Source organism: Protopterus annectens, chromosome 17.part0 (genome assembly GCF_019279795.1).
Source record: "Protopterus annectens isolate FY-2018-M chromosome 17.part0, PAN1.0, whole genome shotgun sequence".
NCBI classification, from domain to species: Eukaryota; Metazoa; Chordata; order Ceratodontiformes; family Protopteridae; genus Protopterus; species Protopterus annectens.
The window spans coordinates 451,715,941-451,737,032 of NC_056751.1; the positions used below are offsets into that span (position 1 = coordinate 451,715,941).

The 21,092-nt window shown below is 35.3% G+C and overlaps 1 protein-coding gene across 1 annotated transcript in view; it reads right to left on the reverse strand.

Annotated features, from left to right (window-relative positions):
- Positions 1 to 21,092, reverse strand: part of LRRC4C (leucine rich repeat containing 4C) — a 3,048,452-nt gene that overhangs the window by 1,469,910 nt on the left and 1,557,450 nt on the right. Inside the window, exon 3 of the mRNA XM_044058949.1 lies at positions 12,829 to 12,885. The gene's annotated coding sequence lies outside the window, so the exon portion shown is untranslated. The remainder of the gene's footprint in view (positions 1 to 12,828; positions 12,886 to 21,092) is intronic.

A 21,092-nucleotide genomic window follows, 5' to 3' on the forward strand; every position in this document is an offset into this window, starting at 1 on the left:
CTCCACATGTGGATAGTTACATAAGAGTTAAACAGTAGCAGTTTTATACAGTCACATATAGATACCAGTATAGAATTATAGGATTACATGCATACTTGGAATACATACATACTTAAACTTAACATTGCAGTTTTCTTGTTCAAACTTAGACATCTTTAGTGGTACAAGGCTGAAAAGGTAGCATGTCATTCAGTAGTACAATACATATGAGAATGAGACTAAGTCTGAAACATTGACTATTTTACAGATAGCCAGGTAGTGAAGAGAGTGGTAAGCTGGTTAGTCAGGGTTGGTATAGGGGCACAACCAGTGACTTTTTAGGAATTTTTTGAGAGATGTTTTAAATTGGTTAATAGTCTGGTTTGCTGTAAGTTCGGCAGGGAGCCTATTCCAGATTGTTCCAACAGAGTTGCAAAACAATGTGTCACCTGCTGAGTTTTTAGATTGAACAGCTTGTGCCAGTATTTTGTCAGAAGACCAGAGAGTTTTTAGGTTACTGTAAGGGGTAATTATATTTTTGGGTATGGGTGTGCTTTCGGGCTGATGGAGGACTTTGTGGGCTATTATTAATTGATTATACTGGATTTGAGAGGGAAACTCTAGCCAGCCTAGAGATCGTAGGTTAATACAGTGGTGGGTTCTATATGCTGAGCCTGTGGCAAATCTGGCTAAGGTGTTGGAGCAGCTATTGAGTTTATCGAGGTCAGATTTTCTCAGGTTTGTATAGACTGGGGAGGCATAAAGAAGGATTGAAAGTAAATGTGTTCGGGCAACAACTGCCCTAGCAGTTGGTGTTAGAAATGCCTTAATTCTATATATAGATCCTAGCTTTTTGTTGACTGTTTTAATGATTTTGTCGATGTGAGCATCAAACTCAAGGTTATTGTCAACAATTACACCTAATAGTCTTATATTACTTTCTGGGGAAATTATTGTGCCATTATTAGATGTTATGGTAAATGATGGGAGTGTAGCTTTCCAGGTGGGGATGAAGAGTAGCAGTTTTGTTTTATTTGGATTCAGTAGAAGATGCCTGTCAGTGAGCCAGTTTTCTACTACATTGAAAGTATTTTGGGTTAAGGTCTGCAGGTCAAATGTGGAGGTGGCAGAACAGATTAGGGTAAAGTCATCTGCATGGGGATGACTGTATGAAGATCATTAATGAAGATGGAAAATAGGAGAGGTCCTAGTATAGACCCTTAAGGAACTCCAAGGGTGACTGGTAGTAGGGAAAAAAGGCTATCCTTCCATAGCACAGCTTGTTGTCTGCCACTTATGTAGGACTAAAACCAGTGTATTGCTAGGCTGTCTATGGCAAGAGGTTTTAGTGTTTGAATGAGTAGCTGGTGGTTTACCATATCAAATGCCTTAGACAGGTCAAGAAAGACAGCAGAGGAGGGCGTATTATTATTACAGATTTGATTTATTGTCTGAGAGAAGGATAGAAGGGCTGTGGTGGTACTATGGTGGGGTCTAAATCCATGCTGGGAGGGAGCTAGGAGATTGTGCCAATTGAGGTAATGAAGGAGTTGCTTGTGGATACATTTTTCCATAATTTTAGCCAGAGGGGACAGAATGGCAATGGGCCAGTAATTTGATAGATCAGTGGAGTTACCCCCTTTATGGAGAGGAATTACATAGGAAATTTTCCAGATGGAGGGGATATATGCTTCAGAGATGGTTCTGTAATTAGTATTGAAATGGGATACGCTATTGCATTTGCAGCCTTTTGAAGATATTCAGCCAGGACTAGGTCTGTTGAAAGGGTGGTGGGTTTCATTTTCTTGATTAAGGATCGGATAAATGCTGTTGGTATAGGTTGAAAGTTAAAGGATGGGTGGGTATTGGATATGGAGTTAATAGGATCTAGGTTGTATTGATTGTATAGGTTCCGTAAAGAAGGTGTTGAAGGTAACAACAATATTTTCTGGAAGTTTTTGGAGGATAGACGCAGGTATAGGGGTAATATTATTACCTGGATGGAGAAGATTGTTTAAGCTGGACCAAACTTTTTGTGGTCGATTTTGATGTTTATGTTGCAGGTTACAGTAATAGTCCTTTTTTTCTAACATTACAGACTTCTTAGTATCATTTCTTAGCTGTTTATATACTAGTTGATCCTTAGGGTTTTTATTGGTTTTCCATCCTATTTGCATGTATTTTTAGTACCAGAAGATTTCTTATGATTTCATCATTAAAGCACTGTAGGCTAAACATAACTTCCCCCTTATTATTATTATGTAATTGATTAATTCCACTGCAAGGGCTTCCTCATAACTACATGCAACACATCTATAATCTCTGCATAACATAAAATATCATGCCAAATGTATGCAAAATACCCATTTTCAATCCAATCCCAAAGCAATCTAACTCCCAACAAAACTTCCCAGTATAGCCAGACTCTACCTCCCCTACTCTAGGCAAATTGATTGAAAACATTATCTATATTCAACTAACTCAGTATATCACTACCTAGAATTCCATCTCATATGACATGCATTCTAGTCAAGTTGGAGAACAATAATAGCTGTGTGGACCTTAACTGATGAAATATCGTTAATTGGGAATGGAAGCTAGTTTACTGGCACTATCTTTATCAGTCTTGCAAATTCCTTTATACTTGTTTGCACAGCATCCCCACCATCACCTACTATAAGTAAATATAAATCACAATTCCTTACCTTGGTTTCAAAACTGCCTCATCAATAACCACTTCACCATCATGATTCATATATTGATGTTAAAATCAGTCAGTCTTGAAAAAGGACTACCACATAGATTAATTCATGATCCTCTACTATTCTCCATCATTATAACTGAATTTTCTGTTTGACATACCTCATCTTTCCCTCATACTCTCTAGAGATGATATGGTACTACTTTGCTCAAACTACTATTCTCAGACTCCAGAAAGTCCTGCAAGCAGATTTCCTGGCCCTAATCTACTTGATCTCTAACAAACACCTCCCTCCCATCTGTAATAAAATCAAAATTATGATTTCTGGCAGCAAAGAGAAACTGAATTAATCCCCCACCTCCTTAAAGATATATATGACCATAGCAATACCCCTTATAGAAAACATTGCTTCTTTTAAACAGATTGAAATTTGGCTTGAAACCTCCCTTAGTTTTTCCTTTCAAATTGACTATCCAAGGAAAATGTAAACTTTCTCCTATTATGAACTAAATACATCCCTCCCTTTCTTACACTTTCTTAGTAAAACCTCCAGAATAGCCAACCACAAAGGAATTCTACCTTTCCAGAATGAATACAGTACCCCCATCATAACATTGGCGCAAACACAAATTTCACACATATTCAAACAATAACCAATGAAATCAGCAGGTATGTTACCTCATCCCATAAAAATGAAGACCACTGTAAAACAGTGAATAAAGCAAAATATCTTGATGTTCAGCAAAGGGATGACATTCTTCTAGGAATCCAACTATTCAAACTCTTAGTCAACCAGATGATCACTCCCATACCAAGTCAATTAATTAGATGACTTTCCTTTTAAATCTTCAAACACAGTGACTACTCTGCCCCCACACTGGTACCCCAAAACTAAACAACATTCTACTGATGCTCTATATCAGGTCCTAAACACTGTAAAAGTATTCCTTCTCAGATAGGACTCAACTAAAGACCCACATCACTCTGTTTTTCTACTAGTAACACTCTTATTGTACCTAATATGGCATGTTCTATTGCACTATACTCTCTCTCATGATTTTTATTGAAAATAACTTCCTTCCGTTACTCTTAAACTCTAACATCCTTCACTCTATTCAGCTATCCTGTCATTACCATATGAACAACACCCAGCACTAATCATCACACAGGCACCTCACTTTCTAAATGAGATTGCTCTAAATTTTTTGTAAGTAATATTTAGGTTGGGGTGGTGTAATTGTTAAGGAGTAAGCCTCACAGACACAAGATACAGGGTTGGATTCTCACCTTTGGATGGGAAATTGTCTATGCTTAATATGACCAACAGGGGCAGTAAACCTAGCACTTACCTATGAATTTATGAACATATATATATTCCAACTGCATATTTGCTTTACATTTTTGCTACCTAATAAATGTGTTTGGCTGATGTGAGTTTTTCATTATAGTCGTACTATCTCTCCCTAAATTTAATGCTGAGTTTCTCTGTATTCCATTGGCTGAGACTGAAATTGATAATTTTTGATAAGTGCTGTCTTGGACAGAAAATTTTAAATAATAAAATGAATAAAGTAATACAACAGAGGTTCAGAAGCTTCAATCTAGCTAAATAATCTAACTTCTAAAAAGCTGAAATTCTCTTTGAGAAATGTTTTCTGGATGCCTCCCAAAGTATTCATTTTAATTTTGGTTTAAAAACAAAACATGGTATTAAATTAAAGTACTGGAAAAAGAGGATTCTAAAAAGGCCAGCATAACTAAAAGATCTGTTGAGATTGTGGTTTTGTAATTAAGCCCACTTGTCTTACTTACATGTTATAACTATAGTAGCATTCCTCCTGATCAAGGCTTGGATCGCTGTATCATAAATGACACTGACATCTTTAGCAAATATTTATAAATACAAACTCAAATGAATACTACCATAAACTATTGAGTTTATAGCAGATAATGCTTTGCCATAAGAAACACTACTCGCCCCCTTACCTTTTATGCATATATGGCAACTACATGTGCTCACAATGTCAAAGGATTACTAAAGTTAAGTACAAAGACTACACTGCAATAGTAAGCAAGAATAATTATTTTGTAATAAAACAAGACAAATCTCAAAAATTCCTATCTGGCCTTAAACACTGGTTCAGAGAGTCATATGTCTTTCACAGTGCCAGTAAGATTAAATCAACTCTTTTCCTATGAAAACTATTTATTTGTAAACCATTTTTTTCAGATCTGCTCATTTCCAGCTGGAGTGTAACTCAAAGGCTGTAAACTTATGTTTTAGAAGAATTGCATACCTAGCTGTCATTCATAGTAATGTTCTACAGTGTTAAATCACATTGGCTCCGAAGCATAAAGGTGCAACATACTAACGGACACTAAGACACGTCATCAGATCAGTTCAGTTTTCTAATTTCAGTTATTCCAAAGTCCTAATCACAGGCCTTTCCTCAAATAATACTTCTACAGCAGAAAATGTACATAAAGAGTGCTGGTTTGCATTTTGTTCCTATTAAAAAATGTCATCACAATCTTCCCTATTGCCTGAAGCAGGCATTTTTTTTTAAACAAATAATTTCTTCTTACTTTACCTTTCCAATCTCTACCTTCACTTATAATAAAATAAAATAAAAAATCAGTCTCCTGTACTGGCATTCCTCATTTCATACACTGGTATTCATCAAATAAAGTTCACACTGTATATAATAAAGCAATCTAGAAATCCCAATCAATATGGTAGTGCACTGTTCTCTAAATATGTTGATGGCATAAGAAACAATCTTCAAAATACACTGTATGCAGCGACACTCACAGTTTAAAAAAATCTTCTAATGCAGTGCATCTCCATTCGCAAGATTATCTCAGTATCCTGTCAGTACCTACATTTATGCTATGTTTAATTGTCATCCACAAATCTCATCCATTTTTTCACATCTGTTTCTACTTGTCCAAACTGCTAGCATGTCTTACTCCTAGGGCTTCTAATAAGTGTACTTATATGAAAATATTTCACAATACACTTTCTTTTAAGTAGTCATTATTATTACTATGCACAGTAACTGAAGTTTTTTTTTTTTTTTTTTTTTGCTATATACAATGGCTTGCTGGTCTTCATTAGTAACACAATGAGCTGTGGTTTCTTGTGCTTCAACTTGTTTGAAAAAAGACATCATGCACACCCACTTATATTGTGTTATAATGTTAAAGCAGTTCTGTTTTTCTGAAATTTCATACTGCAGCATTACATTAAGAAGTGTTAGTCAAGTGCTGCTTAGTGTTTGACTACTTAGAGGCTGGTGGGTTTGGCCAGGGTATGTGAATGGACATGGTTCATTTACTTACACTGACTGTATCTGTGCAGTTTTGTTTTTTGCTGATATCATCATTCATTGTGGTAAGTTAATTTCTACTTGTACCCATAGCTGTGTGATTTCAGAGATACCAATATATAAGAAACAGGGGTGTGAGCGGCATACCCCCTGTGGGGAGGGAGGTAGATTTGCCCCCTTCAAAAACATTGTTATAAATGCTTTGGAAGGTGGTTCAGGCATTTCATTGGGTTCAGTTAAACCCTGTAGTTTTGAACTTTTGTGGTTCAATTCATTGCAATTAGATGTAGGCTGCCTTGAGCTAATGATATCTGTCATATATAGAGATATATTGTTACTTGTCTGAAAACCATACATTCTTACATTACACAATATATACTTCCTGTCTCTTCGTGTTCAAACACTAAAGTTATTTAAGTTAACATTCTAATACACTGTCTACCCTGGCATCAAAAGTATACAAATTACTTTATGTCAAGTAATGCCTATCATTTTAAGTATCTAAAAATCGTTTAACTTCACAAACATTCTTTTTGTACCAGAGGAATTTATTTGCAGAAGTTGTCCAAAGATGACTACTGAAAATAGGTGAAAATTAAATATGCCAGTATATAACAACACTTTAAATGCATAAATAAATATAAACACACTTTTCATTTGTTTAAAAAATATATTTTATTTGGAAATATGTAGTTCTTGAGAACTGAAGAATCTGCTTGTTTATTTCTCCATCTGTTACTACTGTATGCTATTTATTTTTATACAGTTTATGCTGTTAAGTCTTTTTAGGAAGACAACTTTGTGTGTCATAGGTTCATAGGTTTATAGGTAGGTACTAGGCTATCTGCCCGAAGGCATTTATAAGCCTAGCCAGAATGTGTTGGCTTTCGCCGCCCCCTTAGATTAGTTCCCTGTGCCTCTGTCCAGCAGAGCCATTGAAGTGATCCCTGGGGTAAACTTTCTGTTTACCATCCACTCGTCAAGGTTTCTCTTGAAGAGTGTTAGCGAAGAGCTCTGCCTAATGTAGATTGGAATCTTGTTCCAGAGCATGGGAAGTCTCTGGGACAAGAATCTATCCCTCCAGCACGTCCTATTTATTGTTGTGGTGAGGTTTAGATCCCTGGAGCGCGTGGCTCGAGGGGATATGATTTTCTTCAGGTGGAGCATGTCCATCAATTCTGGGTTGGACATGGCCTCATATGTCAGGCAGTGATCACCTCTGAGTAGGCGGTATGCAACCAAGTACAGCTGGAGTTTCTTCAGTCAAGTTGCATAGGGCATCTGCTTGAGGCCAGTGATCCTCTTGGTGTGAAACTTCTGTGGTCTTTCTAGTTGTTGCAGGTGTCTTGTAAGGTACATCCCAAATGGGGCATTGTAATCTATGATGGGTCTGATGAGTGATGTGTAGAGGGGCCCAATGACCTTTTTCTATCTGGATGCAAACCCTTTTGTGATTAGGTGGGCCACATAGAAGGATTTTCTAACCACTTTGGCAATGTGATTATCAAAGGAGAGGTTACTATCTACTTGGGTCCCCAGATCCCTTATTACATCTTCCATATTTAGGGGGCTACCACCTATGTGGTAGTTTATGGGTACTTTGTTTTTTCCAAAGGGGATGACTATGCACTTTTTGGCATTTAGCTTGAGGTCATGGTTTTGACACCAGGTATCTGTCTCAGTGAGACCCTTTTGGAGGATGTCTGTTTCAGCTGGAGAGTCAATTATAGCCCTTAGTTTGCAGTCGTCTGCGAACTTGGTCAGCTTTAGTCCTATTGTGCTTGCTTGTACCTCTGAGAAGTATATGCCGAAAAGGATGGGTCCTAGGACTGAGACCTGGGGAAAGCCACTTGTAACCGTTTTAGAGTCAGACCTAGCTCCTGCACCTCTTACCATATGGGTTCTGTCCATGAGCCAGTTGGCAACCCATCTTGTGATGTAAGGGTTTATGTTCAGGCTGGTGAGCTTGTCTATAATACCTGAGTGGGGAATGGTGTTGAAGGCCTTTGCGAGGTCTAGGTAGGCTGTGTGGACCACCTTTCCCTCATCTATAGCCTTGGTAACTGTCTCAAAGAAGTCCACCAGGTTTAGGAGGCATGATCCGCCCCTAACAAAGCCGAACTGGATAGGGTCCAGTGTTTGGAGGTTTCCAATGTCTTTGTTAATGAGATCCATGATGATGCATTTCATAGCTTTGCAGACCAAGATAGTCAAGCTTATAGGGCGATAGTTCCTGGGATCCGTTGTGGCCCCACCTTTGTGGAGTGGAATAACCGTTGCTGTGTGCATCTCTGTGGGGCAAGTAGCCTGTGGAGAGGCTGAGTTTAAACAGTGTGTTTAGATGAGGGGTTAGTTCATCTTTGAGCTCATGTAGGATGAAGCCTGGGACACCGTCCGGTCCCATTGATGCTGTGTTTTTGGCACTGGTCATTGTTCTCAAAGTATTCTGTGCCCCATATTCAAACAGATGTCTGCACTCTATATTGCTTTTCCTAATTACAATTATTTATTTAATGTATACATCATTACAAGTTGTCTGCAAGTTTATTTTATAATACATCTCCAGTAGTTTTCAGATGAGTGAAGATACATTTGGTAAAATATAAGCAGCAGTTAATAAAGTTTGATCCATGTATTTTCAAATGGAAATGAGGTGGTTTCAAATTTTATTTTGATGTCATATATTAATTAACATCTACAATTTCCTAGATCATATATTGTACAAAAAAATATATAAAGTTTTTGTTTGGGATATGCTAAATGCCCTTAGTAAGAATTTCTTTGATATTGGACCTTTATTATTAACTTAAGAACATACTGGATTCTATACAAGGGTACATTGTGGGATATGTTACAATTCATACTTCAGATGGTTTCATAATAGATAAATAACTAAATAATCGCTACTCAGCCACTATGATTTACCCATGAGGGTGAAGCTTTGAGTAGTAAACCATGCCTCATCCATGGCTGAGAACTAATTTATTGTACTTTAGAACAGAGTTATTTAAGACAAGATATCTCACCTTTTCAAAATAACTCAGCCCTTAAATTGATCTATTTTGTTGTTGTTTCTGTGCATTTTAATAATGAGGCAGAGACTTTTTATTCATGTACAGAGAATATACCCATGACTGCATATGTTGATGCATTCACATTAGAAAGACTAAGTTAATAAACCAGAAAAAATACTGAACTCTGGTCAACAAGTATGTGTAGCACTGTGTCTATAGAAAAAGAAACTCTACTCTATACTCCTTCCAAAAATCAATACCAAAAGAAAAGTACATCAGTTAGTCGACCAGCAGTGGAGAAAAAAATGTTAGCTGTATGTATGTATGGGTCTACTTCAGAAGACTGAAAAAACAAAAGACTGAATCCCAAAAGAGTAAAAATTCAAAAGACTAAATGATGGAATTTGCCTCTTCTTCACTGTTGTGTGATCTTGGAGTTGGTATATATAGTTAGCAGGGGATGTTGGGGGTACAGTTCCCCACATGAGGGGTGCAGCGGGGCTTGCTCCTTGCATTAATATATATATATATATATATATATATATATATATATATATATATATATATATATATATATATATATATATATATATATATATATATATATTTCACATAACAAAATTGCATAAAAACAATACAAAATGTGAAATAAACTGTAATGGGAGCTCTGTACAAAACTGCTCTGCTCTCCATGAATATTTTTATTTTACTAGTGTTTTCTCAAAGCAGGAAGAGAAGAATATTGAATGAGAGCTTACATCTGCAATGAACATGCATTTTTCTATGCTTGGATGGTTTTCTGTTTAATATTGATGCTTATGCCTTAGTAAATGAGGTTTGGAACAGGCCATTTTGTCCTGGGACATCTTCAAGTGGGGTTAGACACATAGATTAGCAGGAATTAAGAGAATAAGGGGAGGATTGGGTTAAATGGGATGGAGGGATGTTTAGGAGGAAATGATGTAAAGGTAGGGAGGGGCTTAGAGGGTTTTGTCAAGTGTAACTAATGTAGGAATCACATTTTTGGTGTGAATTTGCTACTACCAGTATTACGCCCATGATGACCAGTAGGTACTTCTGCTTCAGGCAGGCCTTGGGTTATTCTGGAGGGTATGGTGGTTCTTATTAGTACATTAAGGCAGACCTCTCAGCTGGCCAGAATTATGCAGTGTAAGTTTTGCCTCAATTTTTTTTTATTTTTTTTTGTTTATAGAGAGAAAGGATTCATTTTTGGGATTTTGTGGCATGTTAGTGAGAAATGGGTTCACTATATGATGATGGGAACTTGAATTCTATACTTTTTTTTTTCCAGCAGAGGTCTTCTTTGGAATGGGTCAGATATTGTTGCAGGCATCAAGGGTAGGGGATTAGTGGGTTGCATTGCATAAGTTAGGCTTAAAAGCAGATGGGGGTTTTGATTGGAGGATTTAGCGTTGAGTTACTGCAGTTGCAGGTCAGACTGGGTTGGGTTGATCTCACTATATTCTGAGCAGTAATAGCTTGGCACAGAACTTGTGTGACCTGGAGGCATCAGGCATTCTCTAATTTGTTGGTATATTGTGCTGGTGGCATCAGGCATTCTCAAATTTATTGGTATTGTGTGTTGGTTAGCTTGGCCTAGCTTAGTCTATTGTCGGTGGTGTTTTTGGGGTCGTACTGCTACTGGCTATCATGGTGGTTTAAATGTTTTATTGTTTATAACGGGTAGTTGGTGTGATGGCAGCATTTTATTATATGGACTTTAAAGAGATTTAAGAAGAGTATTACATTCACTGGACAGCAAAAAAAAAAAAAAAATTGTCATTGGATGATAAAATGCGGTTGCAATGTGGGATGGTGGTATGCAAGTGCCTCGGCATGGCTTCAGTAGCAGTGGACTTAGTAGTGGATTCAGTGGCTGGTAATTCTCTTGGTATCATTGCAAGGTTTACATTGGTCAGGTGGTATGGTTTAAGTAGTGCATGGGCAGTAGTTATGATAGGTGATGGGGTTATGCTTTGCTACCTTAGCACAGGAGAAAGGCCTGTGGTTGTTTTCAGCTGTTTGGTACTTGGCTGTTAGTTATATACAGGGTCAGGAGATAATGACTTTGATCCAGATTGGTTAGGGAGGATTGGTTAGGGAGGATTTTGAAAACCAAATTATGTTTGACCAAGTGCCTTACTGGTAATTTCTGGAAGTTGGTTGGAGAAAGGGGCAACAGCCTGGTCTGACTGGTGGGCAGAGAAGAGGGGCAGGCTTGCCCTCTTCTGCTCCTCCCCTGGTGCTTGATGTGCAATTCAATAAGTTGGGAAGGAAAGTGAGCGGTTACTCTGTTGGATAAGTTAATAAGCAAGCAGAGCTGATTATTTGGATGTTGGTGTAATTCAATAAATTGAAGGTGAGCGAAAACGCTGCCTTGTTAGTGCAAACATAAGTGAGCAAGTGGGGGACGCTGCTTATCAAGGGTGAGTGTTTACGCTGCCCTTATGGTTATTTTATGTTTTCTTTCATGGATGTTATTATCACCTGTGTCATGTTTTTGGTTGTAATTTATAATTATTGGTTAACAATCATGTTTATGGAAGTTTAATAAAGGTTGTCAGATGTCATTTGGTGTTGTGTGTTTATTGAAGTGGACCAGGACAAATGAGGTTTGGGACAGACCATTTTGTCCTGGGACATCTTCAAGTGTGGCTAGACACATAGATTTGCAGGAATTAGGAGAATAAGGGGAGGATATGGTTAAATGGGATGGTGGGATGTTTAGGAGGAAATGAGGTAAGGGTAGGGAGAGGCTTAGAGGGTTTTGTCAAGTGCAACTGATGTAGGAATCACATTTTTGGTGTGAACTTGCTACCCACGCTCCTGACCCATTTGTATTAGTGGGTTGGTAGTTATGTCAGTTTGGGAAGGCGGAGAAGAGGAGCAGGCTTGCCCTCTTCTGTTCCCCCTTTGGTGCTGGATGTGCAATTCAATAAGTTGGGAAGGAAAGTGAGTGCTTGCTCTGCTGGATAAGTTAATAGGCAAGCAGAGCTGCTTATTTGGATGTTGGTGTAATTCAATAAATTGAAGGTGAGCAGTAACACTGCCTTGTTAGCGCAAAGATAAGTGAGCAAGTGGGGGATGCTGCTTATCAAGGGTGAGTGTTTACGCTGCCCTTATGGTTATTTTATGTTTTCTTTCATGGATGTTATTATCACCTGTGTCATGTTTTTGATTGTAATTTATAATTATTGGTTAACAATCATGTTTATGAAAGTTTAATAAAGGTTGTCAAATATCATTCGGTATTGTGTGTTTATTGAAGTGGACCAGAACAAATGGATGCATACAACAACAGCACAAAGTAATGCTGACAGAGAATCTACAAAATGTTATTATATATTACTCTCTGTTTTCCTTGCTTTACGAGGACAGGGAAGCTGATTTATTTTTCTATATCTAGTTGCATTCCTGACCAATAGTGATATTTACAACTTCATATGTGAACAAGCACAGTATAAAAACACAGTGGTTCTGACAGAAAAAAACTAATAATAAACTGTTGCTGTTGCATGGAAATATAATTAAAAGAGTAAACTCACTGTTTGTGAAATCACACTGAGTAACATATATTCAGTGACTGCAACTATAGAAAGGTTTCATTCAGTAATACATAAAATAACTAAAAGAATCACTGTACAACAATGTACAAAATAATTTTTGGTCACTATTTGCACATTATTTAGAAGTTTTCAGTCTTCTTCAGTAATAGTAGATAAAATATCTCCAGAAAAGTTGACATCTGTGCAGCAGCTGACTTAAGCAAAAAGTACAGACTTACTTTCTCTGTTATTCTTTCAGTTTTGCAGATGCATTTCCTTGTCTCTGTTCTGGCAATCTAAAAAACAGAAATATATAACAAAATGTATTCATACTAACAAACACAGACTTTGCATAAAAAGTAAAATCAACAAAACTGCATCTCCTTTCCAGTACTTGTATTATTATCATCTATATCTGTATTCATATTTGTTTATATTATATATATATATATATATATATATATATATATATATATATATATATATATATATATATATATATATATATACACACACACACACACACACACACACACACACACACACACATATATATATATATATATATATATATATATATATATATATATATATACAACTTACATTTCTTTTGCGGAAAAGACATTTCATGAAATGGTGGAAAAAGCAGCCCACCTGTTTGTACCATCAGCTGATATAACATCTCTGCCTTTTCTTGGCCGAGATTGCAGAACACTAAGAAATTGTCCTTTTCACAATGGGAATGTGATCTCATAGCTGGTTTATATACATTTAGCAGGAGATACATTTTTTTTTTTTTTTTTAGTTTTTTTATGTTTTTGGTATCACATCAAGTCATTTAAGGTTGATCATTTATGGTTTGGTGTTTTGACATTTCACTGAAATGTCACACGCCTACACATGTGTACACACACTTATATATATATATATATATATCTTTATTAGAAAATGAATCCTAGTACCAAGGAAATGCAGTTTTCTAGCCTTAAGGTTTCTTGGTGTTACACACACACACACACACACACACATACATATATATATATATATATATATATATATATATATATATATATGGTTTCACTTCATATACTCGAAATACTGAAATCTCGAATTTCAGCATTTCGAGTGCATGAAGCTGAAGCTTCAGAATAGCAAAAGTGCATAAGCACGAATGCGAATATGTCAAATCCGCGCCTGTGCAGTGAAGCTACGTTATGGGAAGTGTTTGTTTGGGATGTTTGTGTTCAGACTTTCAGGTGAGTGAGTGTATGTGAGCATTTTTGTAACTTATGTGTGTGTGTGTGTGTGTGTGTGTGTGTGTGTATATATATATATATATATATATATATATATATATATATATATATATAAATATATATATATATATATATATATATATATATATATATGTCAAGAAAATATATATGTGAAGAAAAGTGAATTTATTTTATTTTTTATGATGAGTTTTGTTTCACTATTAGGCATTTTCATTGATATGGCGGGTAGAGTAACTTTTTGCATGAAGTGAATATCGACAGATTGGGAAGTTAGCTTTTCCAGCTATAATTGAATACCTACATACATATATGTCCCTATATGCACATAATTACCAAAGTAAAAGTTGATATTATCTTAACATTCAAGACTACCGTGGGCACCATAATTCTGGAATGAACAGTGTTCCTGATAATGTGTGTGAAAACCAGATTTCCTGCATAATATCAGAAAGTGTCATCTATTCTTTCCACTTTTTTTTACTTTATCTAGTTTATATTTTTTATACTAATACATTAAACAATGCCAGTGTTGGATTTCCAAAATTACAATGCTGATTATGATCTAGTTGTCTCTTTCTCCAGGCAGATAATCATAAGGTGAATACCAGAAATACAGTTTCCACTTAGCATTTCTATTAGAGACTGGGAATCACTGGAAGTGCTTGCTTTCAGGATTGGTGTGCCAGTTGAAGGGATGCCATTCACAAAACACATGCCCTCAGCAGAAGTATAATGCATGCCAATCCTCCAGACTGCATCAATCATGCAAAATGGGGAATTCTAGGGGTTTAAGAAAGAAAGTTTCTGGTCATCAGAAAATGAGGCAGTTCTGTCTCCATTCAGTCTTTGCTCTCATTGGAGAGTGAGCCAGCGGCCTCCTTACCCTAAGAAGAAATGAACCATTAGTGAATGAGAAACTCCATGACAATAAATGTAAAAGAAAAAAAACATAATTGGAAAATGAATGTGTTTAAACTATATAGAGAGACATGCTCATATTTATAAATACAGTATTACAAAGCATGAGTATATTATGGATTACCTTGATTTCATATTATTCTGACCATATGTGAAACTGATATATATGCATATACTTATGTATGTATGTATGTATTTATTTGTTTAAGATAACCTGATAGATGGACTGGTCATTTTTCACTTTTCAGACATCAGCCACTGGCACCCAAAAAATAGCATAAATAATGAGGTAACAGAGTTTTTACATAGTAGATTAAACATCAGCACCTAAGAATTATGCATGTAGTTACATCAGAGCACGGGAAAAAAAAAACATTCCAAAAAAAATTAAAGCTTTCAAAAAATATATATATAGCAATTAAATGAAGATAAGAGTTAAGAAACTATGCAGCAGAGTTTCTATGACTTATTTACTTCAAAGTTTACATGCATGAGTGAGTACCTTATCAAAAAGCAAATTCTCAAGAGATCGTTAAAAAATTACTCTAAAAGATTACTTAGGACAATGAAAAACATTACTTTTCACAGGGAAAAAAGCCCTCCTGCACCTCCACACCCCCGGATAATTATATATACTAGCTCAGAGAGTGCACTACAGGGAACAATGAACAAAACCCAAAATCCCTGATGTACTGTGCTTTCAGACACAGAGCTGCTGTCAAGCAAAAAAACATAAAGAAAGAATATTCTGTCTTAGCTATTACCATGTATGGCTAAGTACATGTCTGAAACACATTAAAAGTATGCAGAAGTGTTTCTCAGGTACAAGTAGTCTTCAGAGAAAAGTCATAGTATTTTATAAAAAATTTCTCTCCACAATGTCAAAATTAGAAGGTTGCCAAGATTTGAATGTTGCTTTTTACTAATTTGATAAACAACATCAACATTCATCCCATATTCATGAAATAGCCATGAATTTCTAGTACATTACACTTTTTCAACCACACGGTGATGCTCAGATTTAACATTCAATTTAAAATACTATACTAATTATGTTCTTTAGCCAGTCAATGTTGCTTGGATGTAATCTTTAATTTTGAAATGCCACAATAATAATTGTATGTAAAAGTAATGCTAAACTCTAGAAATAGTTCAGTGGATTATTACACTTAAAACTATAATTAGGATTCTAAGTGGTTGATGTTGTTAAGCTGTACTTAGAAAGTAATAATATCCATTTCAGTCTCTCTTTTTTGTCTCTCATACAAGACAGACAGATAGATGGATTGCTAGATAGATGTGTATTGTATGTACACATGCACATGCATGTTTATACACATACAAACACACACAAAAACAATGCAAAAGCAGTCTAGTAAGTGGCTTGACACTTGTTCAGAAAGGTGGAGGACATACCCCCAATCCATATTAGTGAAAGGACTGAACAAAGAGAAAAAAAAGAGAGTCATTGAGGAGATGGCTGTCTGAGAGGAAATATATAGGAAGTATTAAGACCAAGAGGATTGGAGAGATTTAAAAGAATTAATGCATCTGTTGAAAGGACTACTGGGATGTTTTTCTATTATTATTTGGAACCTTGTGGATGTTCAACTGAAGGTGTAGGACTTTGATTTGTTTTTCTGCTGAAGCAGGTAAGCCTTCTTTTCTATCTTTATACCTCAGTGTCAATAAAACTGCATTTACTTTATGGAATAATGTATCCAGTGTGTTTATATACTATACTAGCAGTGTACCTATGGGCACACGTTAGTATTTTTACATATATATATATATATATATATATATATATATATATATATATATATATATATATATATATAATATTGAGTTAATCCCCCCAGTGGTAAAGATGCTTCTCTTTGTGAGCTACCTCTCACCCTTTCAGAGAAAGACAGAGAGAGAGTTTTGAAAATAAAATGTATTTAATAAAATTAGTTATTAAGTAAATTAAACAACTCATGGACTGTTATTTTTTGTCAATTGTTCACTTTTCGATTTAAATTTTAGTGGTGATTACCCATATACTTCTTATTTGGTCCTCATCAAGTGAGTTGTTTTGGTCTAACTTGTTAGTATGGCTAAGGAGCATTTGTTGAGCTAATGAAACCATGTCTGGAGTGAGCTTTCTTGCTTTGAGAGGTATTAGCTGCTAGCTACACATGTGTAGTGTGATGCCAAACTGTTACAAGGGGTAAGTTGATTTGTTTGGGAAAGCTGTTGGAAGTTTTCATTTGAAAGAGGGGTAACAGCCTGGTCAGGCTGGTGGGCAGAGAAGAGGGGCAAGCTTGTCCCTCTCCTATTCCTGCTCTGGTGTTGGAGGTTCATTTCAATGAGTTAGGAAATGCAAGTGATAAGTTGGACACTGCTTGATAAGTAAAAGTAAACGAGCAGGTAAGGATGCCGCTTACTTGATCATGGTTAGTTAGGTCACGCTGCCCTAAGTTAACAGTTATATCGATGTTTATGCTGTGATTAATAAATGAAAATATTAGTTGGTCAATAAAGATATGTTTATGGAATTTTAATAAAGGTTGTCAAATGTCATTTGGTGTAAAGTGTGTTTATTGAAGGGGACTGGGACAAATGACTGGGGCAAATGAGGTTTGATGTCCAGAGACATCTTCAGATGGGGGGTTAGATAGGAGTAGTAAGGGGTTTTATGAGGGTAAGGGAGAAGCTATTTGGGGTGGGTTAAATAGAAAATTAGGATAATTGGGAGGAAATGAGGTAAGGGTAGGGAGGGGCTTAATAAGTTCTGTGAGAGTGTGACTGGGTAAGGAATCATATTTTGGCATAAACTTGTTACCCGCCCTCCCTCCCTGTTTGGAGTATTGGAAATGATGTGGTTGTGGTTAATTTCTAGAGATGTGAAAATCACCTTTTTATTTTGCACTTCACTTTAAAAGAAAAACACGGCAACCAAGATGAGCATAAGCATTGAAAAATGTATGTTTTTTTTTCCTTTCTGGTGACCAATAAACAGTGCAAAAGAGCTGAAAACCATTGCCCATTAACTCATTATGCCCATGTGGTGTGGAATGCCACACCTCTAGCAGCCTAATTCATTTTGTATTTCATAGCATTTTCTGAAAAAATAAACTTAAAAAGCATAAGCTAAACAAATGTATTTTGTGAGCAATAAACACGTTTAAAGACAGTACAAACAGCAATGCTATCAGTAAGAGGTTTTCTTTACAGTAATAATAGAGCATTCATAGTTTTTTCCATTAATGTTATAGTATATTATAATGCTCACAAACCCAAATTATATGTTTGCTGCACTTTCAAAAACAAATGATCATATCTTGGAAACTGTGCAACCTAGACATGTATTGTTAGAACATTTTTGTTAACTAGACATAGGGCAAGATTCAATAAAGCTTACACTAAGTGTATATTATATGTATTCAAGAACATTCTTATCACATTTTTTGTGCTTTCTAGTCACTCTTACACTAAGTGTACATGTAGTCTACACTTTGCAGTAACCTTTATGAATCCTTGATAATACTTAAAGCTGCAAGAATATCAGTAGGAAAACTAAAATTAGGAGAAGAAGGTGTGCATTATGCCTGTGTTGTCTGTTCACTCAGAATGGCGTACACTTAGTGTAGGCATTATTGAATCCCAGGGACAATCTTTCACATGTAGAAAAGCAAAATGTGAGCACACCAACAAAGCTGAGCAAAGACAAATAAAGCATTATTCTTCTAAATTTATTGTGTATCAATTTTATTATAAAAGGATGATTGCTTTTGTGAGGTTACCGCTTCCTCAGATCCACATAAAATGACAGTTAAAAGCAGACTATTTATACAAGTTAAAATCACATGTTGCTGTAAAATGACAAATCAGATTCAGCTTTTTTTAATTAATGCTGGCTTTAAAGGAACACTAGCATTAAGCCCTGGATCTCTGTGGGCTTGCAGTGCTATTATCCATTTAACCTCTAGATTCTCTAAATAATTATTCACATCTCCTCACCTCATACTAGGTCTGACCTGTTGTAGAACTCTAAAATGAAAAACATTATGACCTGTTTTGTTGTGTGTGCTGCCAAAGCATTGGTATGTACGTTATTCTTTATATTGTTAGCATGCTCCAAGATCCTTTCCTTAAGCTTACGCATTGTTTTTCCTACATAAAATCCCTGACACTGTGTGTAAGTTGCTAGATATACTAAGCAATTACTGTTACAAGTAGCAGACAATTTTGGAACAAACTCCCTCAATTGTAAGTACAAATACTGTTTCATGTTGTAAACACACTACATACAATCCACCTTTATCTAATACACTAGAACCATTTATCAAAGTGTGTGAATTAGATATGTATAATGCATCTTGTAATACTAAAAGTCATTTATCTAATTTAAGTGCAATACTGCAGAGATTGTTCCCCAGTTAGACATAGCAAATAGTCTAAGATCCACACAAGCCATGCCTTATTTTGGATCTAGTTACATAGAACATTTTAAACCGTATATTAATAAACAGAAACATGCAAAATTCTCTACTTCATTTTCTACGGATTATAGTGACATTAAATCAATTCTATATAAATATTGGGATATTTTACAGGTAGATGATGAAATAAAACAAGTAGTAGGAGAGTTACCAAGTTTTCTTTTCAGGAATAAACATAATTTAAAAAGAATATTGTGCTATCAGAAATCTGATAAATATCAGAGAAATATTGGATGTACTAAACCTTGTGGTAATTGCAATTTTTGCTCTTTTATTGATAGCAGCACAGAATTTAGGCATCCTGATTTATTAAAGACTTTCAATATTAATGCTGAAGCAAATTGTATGACTCCTCATGTCATATATTTAGCTGTTTATAAAATATGTTCATCATTTTATGTCGGGAAGACAAATCGCCCATTTAGAGACAGAATGAGAGAGCACCTGTATCATATCAGAAAGGGCTCTAATCACAATGCATTAGCAAAGCACATAGCATTATACAACACAGAACATACATTCTCTTTTAGAGTACTACAGGTTGTTACCCCTAATACTAGAGGAGGAGATGTTGTAACATATACAGAGAGCAAGGAAACAGAGTGGATTATATTACTGAAATCAGATAGAGGACGAGGCCTGAATGAAAGGGCCTCAATTAAACCTAAACTTAGACAACGCAGAAATGTTAGGTGATTTTCCACCATCATACACATATACTTTTATATAGGTATTTATTATATTTATTGCACACGTACATATATATATATTTCTATACATTTTATATGTTCATTATAATAGTGTTTTTTACATATGCCCACATATATATTATATTTTTACACATTTTACACACACATATATATATATATATATATATATATATATATATATATATATATTCTTTATACATTTTTATATGTATTTATATATATGTCTACATATACATTTTTATATACATATAGATTTTTTATATACATATAGATTTATGCACCTTTTATACATATATATTTATGTGTTTTTATAGGGTCCATCATACTTCTATATATTCTGCATTCATAGATAGATTGTATTTAGAGTTTAGATGGAATTATATGTTTCATATAACTTTAAATGAAGAATGTTTTAATTGATTTTAATTGAACTTAATTGTTTGCTTAGATAAATCTGTGTATATAAAGACAATGTCAGTTTAGATGTTATGAGAGATCTGATGAAGCTACTTGCGAAAGCGCTTATCTGTGTCACAATAAATATTCCTGGATTTTCTGTACGTGGATCTACTTGACTTTTATTTTTAAAAAACGTGGAATACTTGCTTTTGCTTCGTTCCGTTCATTTTACTTTTACATTTATCTTTATATTGTTAGCATGCTCCAAGATCCTTTCCTTAAGCTTACGCATTGTTTTTCCTACATAAAATCCCAGACACTGTGTGTAAGTTGCTAGATATACTAAGCAATTACTGTTACAAGTAGCAGACAATTTTGGAACAAACTCCCTCAATTGTAAGTACAAATACTGTTTCATGTTTTAAACACACTACATACAATCCACCTTTATCTAATACACTAGAACCATTTATCAAAGTGTGTGAATTAGATATGTATAATGCATCTACTAAAAGTCATTTATCTAATTTAAGTGCAACAGAGAGTGAAGCCTTGAGACAACTGCAGATGTTTGACAATATTAGTATTAGACCAGCTGATAAAGGGGGAGAAGTTGTTATTCTCAATAGAACTGACTATATATGTTGGATGAATGAAATGCTAATGGATGCAGATACATATATTAAGATAAATGAACATGCTTTTGACAGAA